Genomic DNA, 17,812 nt, shown 5'->3' on the forward strand with positions numbered 1-17,812 from the left:
TGTTCAAGTGGCAGGTTGGAGCATCTAACACTAACATCAACAAATTCTTTTTTTTTCACCACAATAAAAGCTGCCACCTCAAGAATGTCAAATCTGATGCGTTTGCTGATCGCAGTGTTTTTCTTTTCGTGCTGCACAGATGATGAGTCACGTTCTGCAGATGGTTCGTCTAAGCACGACAAAGCTGTTTCAGATGATGGATGTTTGAGCTTGGACAATTCCGACAAAACAAAGGAGCCTCTGCTTTGCAGTTGAAGAATTTATTAAGTGTGGACAATGATAGCGAAGCATTTTGGCTAAAGGGCAGCTACAATATAATACTGAAACATTAAATCTGCTGCAGCAAAGCTGTGTAATTCAGAGGGTTTGTTTAATCTCGACAACATGTCGAGTGTGATGGGGTTGCAATCACTTTGGAAAAGGAACTAGGAGACAACATGTCAAATGAATCAGCCATCCGATGATGTTTTCTGACAGCTGCTGTTACAGTGCTTTGCAGGAAATCTGCAGGAATGCTTACGCCAGCACAAAAGGAAATTGTCGTGTTGCAAAACAGAAGATGGTCACGGTTTCACTGGTGCAAACAAGCAGCAGCATTGTGTTTTGTGACTTAAAAAAACAATGGCAAAACCAATTTATTGAAAGTGCAGTTTTCATTTGATAAAGAATTGTTGTTATAATACTACAACAAATGTTTTAGTTCAGAGCAATACTTTTGAGGCATCGCGAAACATGCAGAGAGCAGCCCTGTGAGGCCTAGTGGTGATCCGAGCTAACTGCTAACATTAGCATGAAAATGTGCTTAGAACAAAAATGCCAACATGCTGATGTCTAGCAGAGTTTATATCCACCATGTTAGGCATTTAAGTTTAGTGCGTCTGGATGCTAACATTTGCTAATTAGTGCTTTAAATTTCAGGTTTTTAGCCATAAAGCAAAACTTTGAACACATATGGACACGGGAACAGTTCATGAGACATCCAATTCTCCCTGAGGGGCTGTATGTGAGAACACAAATGTCCACGAATGTTGGTCAAGAATCTTTGCTGCCATTCCTCCGGTAAAAATTTCTGGATAATGTCTTAGTAAGCCTGTGTGAGAATACAGCAAGAAGACGAGCGAGTGGGCCCCAACCCTCGCCATTGGTGCTGCAGAAATGCTCTTGCTGTTGTGAACGTGTCTGACATGAACAGTCTCCAATAATTGTTGGATGGAAAACAAGACTTAAAACGATCCATCCAGTAGTTGATGAGATACTTCAGTCTACGACACGAGTCTGGCTAAAAAGCCTTGGTGCACAAGTTCATTGCGGTCGGAAGACATTCATCCAGCTGCGTCGCGTTTCAGTGAAAAACTTTAGCGATTGCAAAAATGTAACGCTAAACCGTTGCACGCATGAAGACGAATGCCCCTTTTGAGTGCAGATCATGTATTGGCCCTTTTTCCGGGACAACGTCTTTGCTATTCTCGGTGTGATCCATCTTCGTCCCCGAGTTGTGTCTCCTGTCAAATGTTTTCTCTTCCCGCCTGGAAGGTCATGCTCCGTCTGCCGGCTCCCCGCATGCCTCAGCCCCCTTGACCTCAACCATGGCTGTGGTTTTCCTCTTTCTCCTTCCATCCTCCCATTCGGTGACTGAACGACACGAACGCATGGTTAAAACTTTAGAAGGTTTTTATTTGTGGAAATCATACCACTTTTAATTAGATTAGGAAGCAAATGTAAAGCCAATTTTTTTTCCATCCAGGAGGTGAGTGAAGGAACGCGCCGGCAGTATGAATTTCAGTCTGAGTACAAGGCAGCCGCTAACTTTTTGGGAATGTCACTAATTTCCTGCCAGTGTTGTCGGCCTCAGATTTCTCTCCTGGGGTGTATAGTTTGGCTGAAGCCTTTCGAGATGATGGAGGGCAGCCGCTCGCCTCCGTCGTCTCTTATTTCTCATCAGTGAGCAGCAGCAGCGGCGGCACGAGGACGACAGATACGCTCACATGGCTAATAAGACACTTGGGGAGCATTTGATTTCCTGCTCCTGATTCTTGTGGATGGAGTCACATCCTCCTGGTGTGCCGTTCCGTCTGCGGCGAACTGCGCCTCAGGCTGACAGGAATGAGATATATCGTCATATCAGTCAGTCATATCAGAAAGTGTATTTTTCCGTCTGTGTGAGCGTGTTCGCGTCCATCTGTGCAGCACATGTGTTCGTATCTGAGCGCTTCGGACACTTTCTGATGGGAAAAGCACTGCATTTGCGCTCATTCTTAAAATAGATCCCATAATCACTTCTTGCCGGCTGCAGAGAGGATGTTACTCCTCCTCACACATGTTTTGAAGAGCAACAATTACCTTGGCATGACCTCAACACTGGCAGGTTAGGTTATTTACTGAAGTATTCAGAATCACAGTAAAAAAGTTTACCCCTTAGGATATTTGTTGCATATACAACAGAGAGAAGGGATTAAAGGTGAACAGACTATGGAACCCTGTAATCTGCCAATGAATAAAGAGTCAGTGAAGTGAAAATGAAAGTCAAACATTTTGTTTACAAGAAAGCTGAAGAAGAAAATAGTACTTATATGGACGCAGGAGATGATTTAACCTTTATCTGACCAAGAAAAAATATCGAAGGAAATATGATGAACTGAGAAGCTTTTTCCACAGAACAAGCTGAAGGAAACAGGAGTTCAATCCAGAAACACATTCCTCATGCACGAGTACAGTTATCAATTAGGTCTAATGGGCTGTTTGGATAACGTGGAGTCATACAGTAAACATCTATGATGTGCACACACACACACACACACACACACACACACACACACACACACACACACACACACACACACACACACACACACACACACACACACACACACACACACACACACACACACACACACACACACACACACACACACACACACACACACACACACACACACACACACACACACACACACACACACATTTCTGGCATAGCTACATCTCCAGTCACCGGTTTCCGAGGAATATAAGCACTTCTGACGGTCACGAGCTCCTGCTCCAGACACATCCTCCATCCCGCCACAACACGCCTTCTTCAATCAGCTCACATTCACTTCCCTTCTCTGCCCCTCAATGGGCCTTTATGGACCATTTTCATTAGACAAACACCACCTTTGTCCACCGCAGCGCGGTCCGATCAACCTTTACTATTTTCTGTTTTTGCGAAAGGAATTCTTTGATGTGTGGATGTTTCCACTGGCATCGACATAATTCAGGGGAAGCAAAACAACTCTCCATGCGAGCGGGGTCACAGGTCCTCTGCTGTTTTGTATATTATGTAATTCAGCCTGTCAGCTGGGGAAAATAGATGGGAGCAAAATCTTCAAATGTAATAAATCAGACAAAAAGTGAGACAACATATGTTTTATCGCAGCATTATGACCCGACACTGACACTTCCCCTTCATGGAAATAGAAAAATAATCACACAGCTGGTCACGATGGGCTTCTGCCCTTGATTTCACAACAAAGGTTACGGAGAATGTCATTTTTGACAAACCAAACATGGCTTGAAGTTGCTGTCATCATTCGCCGTTGCCTGGAAAAGTGTAAATTTGAAATAAATTTGCGAGCATTTAAACAAAAACACGGACTCCCTCCTCCGTGGGACCCACCACAGTGAACAAGGTTCATGTTACATGTACTTAAAAACTAAGAGGCCGTACAGAAAGCCTTGCTGAGGCAGAAGGCAGAGCTGAAATTGCCCAGAGGGCGCTCTCAGAGATAAAACCGCCTCTTAAAAACACAGATTTGCTCGGCCTACAGGCCAACAAAAAAGACCCACCCGGATTCTGTCGGAGCATAGGAATGAGATGATGATGATCTCACTTCAGCTATTCATATCCCCGTGGAATGAGAGAACATTAAAGTTTATGGTTACTGCGCCTCCAATGGCTCTGCTTTTTTTTTTTTTTTTTTTTTTTTTTAAATCACTGGCTTGCAGGTGGAGCTCATATTAAATTTCATGCATGGGCGAGAAGAAGAAGAAGTCGTCTTCGTCTTTCGACAGGATAACAGCAGTTACTTGAAGTGACATGTTACAGCTACAGAATGGCATCAGGTGCTCCCACTCGGAGCAACAGCGTCCTGTGTAGAAAATGTGAAAACCTCAAAGGAGACTTATTTCATCATTCGTGTCCCTCTGCTTGAGGTCTTTCATGACAGATGACCCTTCATGTGCCGTACTGTACATTTGAGACAGTGACAGACAGAGGAAGGCAGAGCGACCGGGATAAAGACGGACTGTGCAAGTTAATTAAAAAATCCATTCCAGGCATAGCTGGTTTTGGTGAGCGGGCATGTGTCAGTGGCTTGTCTTATGTAAGCCAGCACCTGGGATCCTTGAAGCATGCAAGATATGCGATCGGGTGCCGTGAGGACACCGCCTCGTTCGACTTGTTCAAACACTGGGGCCTGTATGACAAAGTGAGGTTAACTCAGCCAAGCTTTCTTTGGGTTATCTGGGCTTAATTAAACTTGACGTTGGTGATTCTGGATTACTGGTGGTCACAGAGCGGCTCTGTTGACCAGTTTAGCCGACAGTGCTTTCACATGTAAGAGGCATTTGTAATTACAGGCCAGTCACATGCTCCATCAACACACACGGAGCTGAGAGAGGAGAGGATTTTATAGGAATTGGGTCATTGTGATGGAACAAAGGGGTCATAAAAAAAACTGTAGAAATATTGCAGTTCCATCAGCAACTATTCTGATATGCAAATAAAGGTAATTTTCAGGCAAAGTAAAAGAAAAAGTTACATACTTCATGTAACATTTCATTGGTTTTTCTGCTTTGCTTCCTCAGATATAACAATAAACTAAATATCCCAGGTGTTTGAATTTATCACACTGGGCTCCATGATCTGGTGACTTTTTTCAACAAGATTAATTCAAACAAATAAACGATCTACAATAATAATAATCATTATTTACCGCCCTAGAAATAATTATAACCAAATACTAGAGGTATTTAATAAGTGTGGGGGATTATTATACAGACCTAAAGAGAGATATATGATATGTAGAATGGAAAGGATATGGGAAGTCAATGTTTTTTTGCTGTAATGCACTCTCATGCACACAAGCAAAACATGTTATACATAGAAATAATTATATGTAATAATCAGACAATGTATTTGAATTTAGCTACCGTTAGTTTGTGGATACACTCAGCAGGTAGTTACTCAGATTTCTCCCCTACCCCCCGATCTTATTGTGGAAGCATTTCTTTCTTAATTTGATAAATGCATCTGTATTTTCAGATTAAATCTATCCAGAGAAATCCCGTCGCCATAATTCCCAACACACTGATCTCTCAGAAACGGTCTTCTTGATGACAAGATGTTTAAGAAATCAGCTTACAGGTGAAAGGTCACTGAAGGCCAGTCACTTAATGTCATGTGAACGCACTGATTAATAAATATGAGTAATACAGCAGATTAACAGTTCAAAAAGCTGCTTCTGCTGAATCCAGGGAGATTCTGGTCTTTCTCCTTCATTACACTGTAAGATTGCTATTTTTCCTCTTAATTATGAAGAGCCAGGAGAGAGAAACTCAGATAAGTCAACCATGATAAATGGAGGAAAATAGAGGGAATTGAAAACCTTTGTAAACAGCATAAAAATCCCATTGTTGACAAATGTTTGACTGGCTACATTTTTTCCTTTTGACTGTCTTGGCCTCTCCGGACTAAATCAATGGACCACGCCATGATGTCACTACAGAACAATTAAGCAACAAATGTTTGTGCTCCGTCAAATCCTACTGTAAACCTGAAGGGCCATTTCCTTTCAGTGTGGGGCTTTTGTGGCGGGCTAACGTCCGTAATAACAGAGAAGAAAAATGGCTGAACAACCACAGAAAAACATGGACACACACATGCATATAAAAGAGAAAAGAAGAACCACTCCATCGCTCCCTGTGTCTGTGTGCAGCTCCCTTCCTCTTTTATTCTTTGTTCCTCTCCCTGTCATTCATTGCAGCAGTCTGGACGTCTGGTCCAGTCTCATCCCTTCCAGCTTCAAGATCTAAGATTACAGCACAAGTGCCACAGACTTCCAGGGCAGAGAAGATATAAAGTTTGGATTCAAATGTCTCGCCAGCTGTATGATTTCACACATAGAAATAAAATAAATTAATTACGTCATGATGGACCTAAGACGATACAGTTGCAGGCTCCCCATAAAAAATATGTGTCTGAGTATTTTGAGCAAACAGAGCAGAACGCTCTCTTCCTCGGTACTGGAATGATTTGCATCTTGAAACTGGATTACAGGAGAACAATGTGCCTCTTTAGTCAGTTTAAAGGGATAAATCCGTGTTCTTTGTGTAACCTAGTGGACATCAGGGATAAAAGCTGGTCCCGTATAATCTTCCTATCAAAGCCCCTGAACGACAGAGTTAGAGGCTTTTGAATGAGCGCGTTTGTTAATTGATAACTTGACCCCCCACAAGGACGCTAATACTTTAAACGCTCCGGGTCATGCAACAGTGCCCCTGCTGCAAAAACACTTTGTGACAAAGTTCACTTGCCTGCTTTCAAACCCTTGCGGTGATCCCTGCCCATGAGCTGTTTTTCTGCTCAGTGTTTTCCAGAAATCACAGTGACGATGAGATATGGTGGGTTACAGAGATGACCTGTCTTTCTTCAGCTGTGTGGTTTAACGCTGAGCGCGCTAACAGTCTTTAAAGATAATATGAAGCGGAACAAATTCAGGTGCTTCAATGAACAAGCTTTAACCTACAGGAAGAAAGTTGAAAACTCGAACATCGACCACGGCCATGGGCCAAAGGTTGTCCGTCCGCCCCTTCTCAAGAAAAGCATTCGTATCAGGGACAAATGTTCAGTTGAACTATTCGATTTTTGTAGTCAAAGACCAAAGGTCAAGGTCAAATCCTGCTTTCTGGTCCTGCGAACTCTCAGGAACACCTTGTGTCTTTGATTTGGCCCAAACGTGCACTTGTTGGTGGTCAAAGTTCAAGGTCGCCCTGGTGTCGACAAAATGTACTTTTTGGCCGTAACTTATTTTGGCCGTACACATAATCTGCAGGACAAACGCTGAACACTGGGCTGGTGTCTCTTGCACAGTCCTGAAGACGTCTTATGTAACTTGGTCAACAGTTCTTTGTAGCCATGGGCGACCACTCCTCCCACAAAAGAGACCCGTCACGTGGCGTCCCTGCCCTCAGAGCTCTATATCAGACCAGGTCCTCTTCAGTCCACACACTGCTAACCCCTCACCCTTTGTGTGTTTGTCATTTATTGTAAAAGTTGTTTTTTATATATATATATATATATAACGAACTGAGCGTACGAACACATGTAAGAGAAATTTTGGGTATGACAATGTTGTTGCAGGAAGCTCATAGTTGTTTTCCTTTTTTTGCAAATTCCTTGCTCATCAACCTTCCAGTAACATCAGGCAAAAACTAAAACTAAAACTAATCTTGGAGCTACTCCACTTTTCCAGTAGACGAACAGCAAACAACTAAAGCTAGTAACTAGCCAATGCAGCATTAGCATCTAAATTGATTTAACTCCTACACAGATATTCAGTATTGTGTAACAGATTGTACGTTAAAAGAATCAAGCTCCTCATTCAAAGAAAGGTTATAATGGAGTGTAGAGGGGCGAGTAATTAGTTTATCCCGGGTGGTCAGAGGAATTAGCAGCTGCATGGATTAAACCCATTTTGATACTATTATACACTAAGGTTTTTCATCTTGGACCTTTGTACGTTTTCTTTCTCTGTTACTGTACCAAAGTTATAGAAAGGACATCATGGCCTCTTCCCCAAAAGGTTTAGAAGTATCAAAAGAAAGTGGAAGTTGCTCTCAGACTTCTCCTCCGCTCTGAAAAGTGATGGAGCCGCCGCCGCCGTCGTCGTCGTCGTCACTAAGCACAACCTGTCATTGTGGCCCACATTTTCCCAAGGATTACTGTCACTGGCCTCTTCCTTCGGGCCAATCATGGCATCACTCGCACTGTCCTTGATTACAGCGGCTGGCAGGTCAACACGGAGGTAATCGCTATTCACTTTTCTAATCCCTATTCTCAGACTCGGTGGATCTTCTCACCAGCCGTCACTCCTCTCAATTCTCCGCGTTCCCCTTTTCCCTTCTGTCTGTTCTCTGTCCCATGCCGCTCAGCTGCACAACAGCTCCATTCACCTCGCTGTCCCTCTCCCGGTCAAATGCTCGGAGAGGCCATTAAGTGATTTAATGACGCACAGCGGAATGATTTCAAAGAGAGGTGATGTCACCTTTGAGACTGCTGAAGGTGTTTAATCACAGATTTAAGGTATTAAAACCCCCTCCGATGACAATATTAAAGTTGAACCAAAGGTAAACTGTGTACTTACATAAAACTCTTAATGGGATCAAAAGCGTGCGGTCGTGGGAGTGAAGATAAATGTCTCATCAAAGCTCTGATCTCATTCCAAGGCTTCTGTCTCTGCCACTTCAGTTCCCTGAGACGTGGAAAAAAAACAATGCAAAGAATTTCATAAAGCATGGGAAGCAAATGAGGGGACATGAGTTACATGATGACTAACACATGGGGAGCTGCGTTAAAGCTTTGTTGTTCTCGTTCTGCTGCACGTCTGCTGCATCAGTGTGCGAGTTCATTGAGCAAAAGAAAAAGAGTCTAATATTCTTGGCCAGTAAGGCCGATTCTGATTCAGAAGCCATGACAGTCGACAATGCTTCAAGTATGGATGTTGAAGAAGATAGTTAAAAAATGAAAGTAGATTCTTGTTAAACATCTTCAACCTGGAAACACAGAGTTACAGTATCAAGATCCGATGCACAGTATTATACCCGAGTCGATACGTACGAGTATTTTGAGTTTGTTATGTCAAGTCCAGAGGGAACACGCCTCACGGTGGTGGTCCGACATCACCTGCTGCTGTCAGCGCTGACATGTTTGTGAGGAAACGCACGATAAACTGATCAGTCTGAGTTATTTACTGTAGAATGGCCGAGGGTATAGCTACTGCAGCTGTAAATCATATAGAGTTGTCTCAAGAGGACATTTTTCTCACTGCTGCTGTATGCTTTTTATACTGTTGCATAAGAAACATACAGTATAACTCACACACCTGTACATAAATATATATATATATACATATATATACATATATATGGTCATATTACCAGGTTCATAAACAAGTGGAAACATTCAAATTTGGTTCCCTTCTCTATAATGTTTTCAGTGTTTGTCCAGGGTTTCTGTATCAACATAATGTTTTTTAGTAAAAGACAGACTGTAGATATTCAATAAAACATATCAGCTGGGACTTCTGCAGTGTTTCCTGGTGATAAGCCTTTGGGGCGAGGAGCTGCATTGACAAGTTTCCCTGTCAGACCGAAGAAAACTTCACTGTGATGTCTCCTATCTGCTGTGAATGCTGTCTGTCTGTCTGTCTGTCTGTCTGTCTGTCTGTCTGTCTGCGTCAAGGCTTCTTTGTCAGTCTGGTCTGGTTTAATGATCAGCTCAAGTAGTTGTGGCTTCGAAATATTTTCCCGATGATGTATTTCAGACACATTCACATTTTCATACCTTAAGAAAAATACTAGAAAAATAAAAGGTTGGGTCTTTAATCCAACTCAAAATGCCAGTATGATTCATCAGAGCTGTTTGTCAGATGGTCGAAAAGTTTCAAACCCACAAGCTTACATTCACACCCACTTCATCAACCAGGCATGAGTGGGGCTTGAATCTTGTTTGAACTTTGAGAACAGTTGTGTGAAACAGCTTTGAACACTTCTGCCTTCCTATGTGGTCGGACGACACAAAGTAGTTTTTTATTGAGCATAACACAGACTTAACTGTGCAACCAAAACCAACATCCAAGCTGTGTAAATATAACAGCAAGGTCTTTCATTGATTCATACATTTTAAGCTTTTATTTGTTCCTGGCATTATTGATGATGGATATCAAATTTTTACGGAATCGTCACATTGGAATTGGCTGTAGGTTTTCTGCTGCCTTAAAGTTGACGTTATGGAACTTTTGGATTCACTAAATCACTATACACACACACACACGCACAGATCAGGAGGTGACGAGGCGGTGATTAGCCTGTCAGCTCGCCTCCTCTCCAGCCCACGAATGACGGAACTGATGTTTCTCCACACACAGACGCTGTGATGTCAAGTTCTCAGCCTGTAGCACTTGTCAACCCCCCTGGCACCTGTCAATGTGCTTGCTCCAGTTGTTCCCGGTAACCCTCCGCTCAAACGCGGTCACTCACATAAACATACAAATGCGCATGTTCATGCACAGGCACACACAGAAGTTGGTTGATTTCATCCACATTTTATAGTGACTTTCAAACAGGTTTTACACAAGTTGTGTATCCAAGAGCTGTTGTATTTCCTTATGCACGATGACACAAATTGCTGCCGTCCCTCTGAGAAAATAAAGGGAAACAAGAAGCTTAAGTGATTCACCTAAATACCAAAAATATCTTGATGTAAAATGCAATCATCAGCGTCATATATTTTGCATTCCTTAGGAAACCTCTCCCTGTCTGACACAGAATGCGTCACACTTACTGCTCCGACGACAGTGAAATCGTCTGCCCCGGCTCTGCGGGGCAGCACGGGACGCCCGTTCAAAGACTTCTAATGAGTCGCTTATCCTGCATTATGTAATCAGTGTATGAAGACTCGAATGTGAGAGAGGAAAGCAACACGCGTAATGGAGAGCAGGCACAGCAAAGACAATGTTGGAGTGTGTGTGTGTGTGTGTGTGTGTGTGTGTGTGTGATTCCGTTAACAATAAAATCAATGGGAAAACAGCTTACAGCTACATAAGTACAACATATTTCTGTCTTCCAGATGTAATCCTCTGCTGCTCATATTCAAAGTCTTCAATTTCCACTGAATCTTATATATATATATATATATATATATATATATATATATATATTTCTGAAGGGAAATGCTTCACATACTCCTTGTTGATTTGCGATTTACATTGTCAAAATATTTAGTAATTTCAATAAACATTCTGACATTAAATAAGTGTTGAACAAAGGCCTACACTGAAGGGGAAAAAGTGCAGATGATGAAAAAGTGCAGATCTTTTAACATGTTTTTTTTTTTCAGTGAAAGGGTTAAACAGCAAAAAATGTTGCTTCTCATTTTCATTCTTAACTCAAAGCAACTTAAAACATTGGACAGTTCAGAAAAAAAAATATTCAATGTTAGGGTTTGAGAAATCAGCACAACAATGTTCACTGGACACTAACTGACCGAGTCAGAGTCCTACCATTTGCATGTCTCAACTGTTAGGGGACCTGTCTGTCAAATTTCAAACTCATCAAGTGTTTTTTTCTGCATTCCAACAAATATCTGTAGGTTAAGTCAGTGTTTCCTGTTCCTGGTGGGCACCATCTGCATTAACCCTTCTACACAACCTTTGAGGACATTCGAATCTCATCCACCATCGCCTCTACAAATCCCCTTTACACTAAGTTTTTAATGGAAGTATCACAGCTGCATAATCCTGGCCCAACAGTGCCTCTGAGTTTAGCCTGGACTCACTCATTCCAGCTAGGTTTGGGAAGTCTCTGTCTTCAGCGTGGCAGCCTCTCACGCTGCTAGAGTCCACCACAAGGTTCCTGGGCCGTCGCCATGACAAGCAACGACCACTCTCTGGCCGCAGATCCTCGCAGCTGGTGTCATGATGGGATCACATCCCCCGACCTCCCTCCGAAGCACAAGACACGTTTGCTCGGAGGTGAAATCAGAGGCGTGAGCGAGAGAAATTCACACATCGAGTCTGGCAGCTTACGGTGATGTCTGATCCAACTCCCCATCAGTTGCTGATCAGCCGGCAGCTCCACAGTTCTTTTCATTGGACCGAGCAGGACATGCACTTCCAGGCCAAGGTTTCCTCGTAGATGTCTGATATTCCAATCCCAACCTGGAGCCAGCACTTTCATTTCCGCGGCTCAGTTGGTCTCCATTTGAAAGTTTCCGACCGAGCACTGACGTGCACTATCTCTGCAGTGGTGGATGTCTTCACGACGTTATACCAATCTATACGTTTACTGACCAAAACTACAACACTAAGACCAAGTTCCTGCCACTGAGCTGGTTCTGTTGTCCAAACTAGTTTGGCCCACTGCATCATTTGATTCACGTCAAATGTTACACATTAGTATCCACCCAAACGTAGTAGTCAAGGGACATCTGTGATATGTCGTCACCTTGTGGATGTGATAAAGTTGCTTCTTTCCTAGTGTTGACAATAGTTAACTATTGGACAGTAACTGTTGGACACCGACTTGGACAATTGAGGTCACAAACCCCAGAGTCGTGGTCTTCAAGAGACGGTCGGAGCACTTACGCAGAACAACATTAGTGTTTGGTTTGGTCAACTATTCAACCATAGCACATCTGTGTTTGCCTACAAAGGAGGCGTTCATGCACAGTACAGTAGTTTGGAGGGGCTCAGAGCACGATACACAACCACTATAATTTTGTGCCTAAGACACGGGAAAAAATACATTGAGGATGCGTTTATGGGAGAATCACGCTATGGAACAAGCGAGCAGTTTCATGCCCCATGCAGACGGCTGGACTTATTAAATTAGGAGAGACATCGTGAGAGAGATGACTGAAAAAGGAAGCAGAGATGTTTTCTTCGTCTAGACTTTACATTAAAGTATGTTTGAAAAACATAGTATAAAAAGCAGAGTGAATTCTGAAGTCAGAACTAACCAGGGACAATGGTTCTTTTCCCTCCAGTCGACTTCCTTTGTCCTCTTGTCTGTGTGTTAAAAATGCTTGTGTTCCATTTTTGTATCTTGTTCTGTTTTGCTCAGTCTCGCGCTGTCCGAACCTGTCCTCCTATCCATAAGCACGATTCCAAATCTCTATACATGTAGAGAAGAAGCCCCATTTATGAAAAGGTATGTGTGGTTTATTAAACTAGTGGTGCGGAGCAGCGCTGTGGAAGCCCCCTCTGATTCAACATCAAGATTCAACATTCCAATCTTTGATCTCGGCACTGGTTTACCCCCAGAATACTATATGGAGCGGAAGGGGAAAAACAAGCCCAACATAATTGTGGGAGAACTCATTTCTCCTGACTTCCTGTTATTGAGAACATGCTGCAAATAGGCTGACGGCACGGTATCAGCGACATTAACAACGTTTCCTCGGACCGGCCGACTGACTGCCTCTTTGATCGGCTGAGGATCAGTCACACACACTTGCCAGTTCTGCAAGAATGGAAGACAATTTGTGATGTGTGCAGTGTGAGGGAGCTGGAGAGCAAAATGATGGAATGAGGAAAAAGGTGGGAGGCATACAGGGACGAAGGAGTCAGGGATTTATTTGAGAGACTGATCTGAGAGTTCTGAATTTTGATATTGACTGTGTGTGGCCTGCACTGTGCAATGTACAGATCTCGACCATGTTCAATCACAAGTTTATTCAATTTTTGGTCACTAGGGTAATCAGTAATTATGCTGTAATGATAAGACTCAAATCAAAATTATTAATGTACCGCGTACAACGGTGGCTGACATGAAAGAGACAAAACATAAGGAAAATTCAGAAAATACCTTCATCAATTGGACAACGCGTGCACTGGAAATAAGTAGACAAATGTACTGCACATACCAAATGAGCCGTGTTTCCATGTAATTGTCAAATGAGGCACATTTTGCATTGATATAAATAGACAAGAGTAGAAGAACTAGAGGCTGTGAACCAGAAAGAGGACAATCGTCTTGGCCACCTATGTGAGAATAAAATGGAGAGAGGCCTTCATGATGTTATTTCCTTCAGGCAACCTGAAGTTGTTCTTTCATGTCATGCTCTCTGGAGACAAAGAAATGCAGTGGGGAAATCTGGTAAGATGCCAGAAACAGCTTCTTTTTTTGTAAAAGTTGAAACAGCTGATCAGTCGTGAACATAGCCTGCATATGAAAATGGACGGATTCACTGGGTCCGTAGAGTGAAGCCAATGCAGAAGTGCCTGGAACCTGTATTCTCGGGACTGACCAGCAGGGGTGTTGCACCAAATTCTGGGCCCTATACATACGCAGTCTCTGTGGCGCCCCCCGTAGCTTTGATGCTAATTAAATTATGATGCTACTAAGCATGGATGACTTTATTAAACTACACAGATGTGCACAGTGACATGCTATTCTCAAACAGGATCTTTTATAAGTGACACGTCGTGAAAGAAATCCGTTTAACTCTCGTTCATGGAAACAACTGTGCCGTGGTGTGGTCCTGAACTCCAAACAATACGACCAAAATGAGGTCAGATTCAAACACCGACTGCAGCTGGTAATCTTTGACTGATGACTTAAATGGAAAATGACAGATCCCATACCAAAAAAAAAATTAAGTGAAAAATAAAAGGAAAGGCCATATCCAAATATTTATATTTAATCCCAAATTGATATGTTTGCGTATAACATTTCCCCAGAACCTGTGGTTTCCCACTGCTCCCTGGAGCAAGCTTCGGCCGATGATCCAATGCTGAGGCGGCACGCAAGCTGTAATTTTAATGCAAACACAATTATAATAGTGGGATCCTCCACTATCATTAGTGGTGAGAGTCTGAAAGGCAGAAATGGCCGCAGCACTGCATGAAGCTGACATTTCACTGCTTCGGAATGAGTTGTAGTTGTAGAGCTGCGACCTGGAGTCTGTCTAGCATGTCAGCAAGTCAATCACCCCCCCCCCCCCAACGTCCTGGAAGTCGAAGAAGGATGGAGCAAGAAAATTTTGAGAAAAAATTCAACACAAATTCGAAACCCCAGACTAGCCAAATTAAATAAGGCCTCAGTACCAAACCAAGTTTAAGAAAACATGGTGTTTAGGTGCAGTTCAGACTCTTCCGTTTGTGGTTGTGTATCAAGGCTTGATTTCTTCTGAACTGTGGCATCTCCAGCCATAACACACATTGTTAACATTTTTATACTCTGGCAACAGAAAACCTCAGACCAGGACACCGGTGGCTGAGAAGTCGTCGGAGGCTGCAGGTTTAGGCAAGTGAATGAAACCATAGAGTCAAGTAGGTAGGACAGAAACTGGAAGTATCTGGGTCACTCCACTTAGATTTTTTTTAACCTTCTCTCTCATGAGGTGACCCGCCATCACCAGTCTTCACGCAGAGAATTTCATGTCAATGAAAATTCACAAAAAAATGATTTGTCATCTTCATCACAGTTTCTCCCATCCTCATCCTCGGACTGGCATCACCTTTACAATGTGATTGGTGCAATTGAACATTGGAGTGCGGACGATAATGAGTAGATCTTCCCATCTCATAGCCCCTTGAAGAATATTAAAGTGGGTGGAAGTGTAGAATTCTACTGGAGGGTGATGCATTGTGGGAATGGAGAACATCTCAGCTAGAATGTTTTACTTCAAAATGTCCATGTTACATACCCTGAATAACAAGTAGCACAAAATGTACCAGTGTTTTTAAACAGTCTGATATGTATTTGTCTCAATACTATCAGTTCATATGTGGGGAATCCTGATTCTACATTTTAAGTATTGCAAAGCAACATGTGATGTAAATTCCTCCTCCTCTTTATGTTATCATCTTGAAAATCTTCTGAATTCCCCTGGAAACTAGAAAAAAAGTGATCCTGGGCAGGTAATACCAGGACTCAAGCTCTGGCCCGGGGATGGCCACTGATCTCTGATATCGGTCTGCCAGGCAGTAGTCATGCATACCTCACAGCCGAGTCATCAACATCAACACCCGCCTCACTATTTCGTTTCATTTCTAACTTCCCCTCTTTCCATTCCAGTTTCTCTTTCCCCCCATTTCTCTTCTTTTCATTAATGACCTGTTGTGAGCGTGGCAATTATTCGTAGTATCCTCATTTTACTCCCTCAAGGACTGGATGTAACATGCTGTATCACAAGCATGAAAACCAACATGAGTCATTTCAATAAAGTGGGCTCCACGCTACAGTATCACGTACGTTCCAGCTTCTGCTAAATTAGCTGTTCAAAATATGCCTCAATGTGGAGCAAAATGCTCGGTCACAAGGCCAGCAACGTGACCACTGCTTGTATGGGCAGGGTGCGTGGAACATGCCTTTCAAAAAAAAAAAAAGAAAAAGAAAGGAAGAAAGAAGAAGAAACTGGAATGTTATAGGGATCGCACCCAATCACACCAAAGGTTGTATTCAAATAACATCTGCATTTTGAATTAGTCACTTTTCATCAGCAGTGGAAACAAGAGTGGTAAATTATAAGTGCTGCTCTTCCAAGTCAATTTACTGTCAATCCAAGTTAATTCATTATTTTCTCAGTCTGTGAAACTGGAGGGATGTGACTCAAACCCATACACAAACGCACTGACACCCGCTTCTCGTCCTGCTGCTTGAAATAATTAGTTAATCTATTCCACAAGTATGGAAACAAAACCTCACACTCCATATTACTCCTTCTGCCAACGTCTTGGTCAACCACTGCTTCCGGGTCCTGTTACATTTTTTTTTAATTGTTTTTTTTTTGCAGATGAAGTGTTAACCTTCTGTCGACTGTCGTCACTGTTTATTTGCAACCAGTACATGTCCCACATACTAGCTAAATAGTTAAAAATATTTCAAGGAGAAGAACAAAATGGACAAATATCCATGTGACAATGCTTCCGATTGTTGTACCTCTTACATTCATTATACTCAGGAAGCTAAAGGGGAAAAACTAAACCAAGCAAAAAACTTTAAACAATTGTTGAACATTGATTTAATATTGAGGCTCTGCACACATCAGCATTTCTGGGCTGATTCTTTGTCCCAACCATAACTGTGACTGTTTTCAGGGCATTTTAAAATTTGAACCATGCATGGCAGCTGCTAAACAAAACAAAAACAAAAAAAGGTGAATGAGGTTAATTCAATTTTGGAAAACTGGGCCTGCAGTGTCTTGGCGAGGAGCAGGGGGCGCTGTTGTGTGCCCCTAACATCAGGTACCTCGAGTTGAGGGAGTGTCAGTCTTCGTTAGGGTTCATCGAGTTCAGCTTCATACAGGATATGCTTAATTTAACAATTTGAGAGACGTCACATCGCTGCACACAAAGCCTCCTGACGAGTATGATAGGCTGATGATTCTCCACATGCATATGTAAACGTGTCAGGTTATATCTGATCTGACAGATGATGGAGAGAAGATTTCAGCTCAGGTTTCACACGAAGGGGGATTGGAAACCCAACACTTGACAAGAGACCAAATGCAGAATATCAACCATGTGTCGGTAAGGCTTATTAAAATAAAATATTTCACGGAAACATTTGCTTCTTTTCACTTGAACGTCCTGTTAAAAGGTGACAAATCATACAAAGCAGTAGAGCCCGACTTTTTGGGGGTTGATGCCAATACCGCTTTTAGGGAGTAAAAAATGTCCAATACCAATATATCAGTCATATTGGTCCGTTTAGAAAACATTAGACTTCTTCAATTGATAAAATCAGTTAAATTCAATTCTAAAAAGATGTTTTTAAATTGTTAGTTGAAGCTCAGCTGATGGAGCAGCTAAGTTGTCATAAGGATGGTTGTGATTGTTGATATCACATGATATTTCAAGCAAAATCCCAATGGAAATAACATCCTTGACAATTTAACTGTATGCCAGAAATGTGTGATTGTAGTCTTATACTTTAACTTTAATATTTGGAGTCAGTGACAGCTGCAAATGTCACTTATTGATTCCCATCAGGTTTTTATTATAATTATTATTATGAATCTGTAAACGGATATAGAAAGGTGGGGTTTCCCAGC

General features: G+C 42.3%; 1 long non-coding RNA gene across 3 annotated transcripts in view; it reads right to left on the reverse strand.

Moving 5' to 3' along the window:
* Positions 1-264: 264 nt before the first annotated feature.
* The window catches only part of LOC118289772, a 72,742-nt gene continuing 55,194 nt past the window's right edge, over positions 265-17,812 (reverse strand). For 2 of the 3 annotated variants that reach the window (XR_004786241.2, XR_007030028.1), the window contains exon 3: positions 8,304-8,507. This is a non-coding gene — a long non-coding RNA (uncharacterized LOC118289772). Of the gene's footprint in view, positions 1,633-8,303; positions 8,508-17,812 lie in introns of those variants that run through there. The other variant, XR_007030029.1, reaches the window with a different exon arrangement.

The sequence above is a fragment of the Scophthalmus maximus genome, chromosome 18, assembly GCF_022379125.1.
Source record: "Scophthalmus maximus strain ysfricsl-2021 chromosome 18, ASM2237912v1, whole genome shotgun sequence".
In the NCBI taxonomy this organism is placed as follows: domain Eukaryota; kingdom Metazoa; phylum Chordata; class Actinopteri; order Pleuronectiformes; family Scophthalmidae; genus Scophthalmus; species Scophthalmus maximus.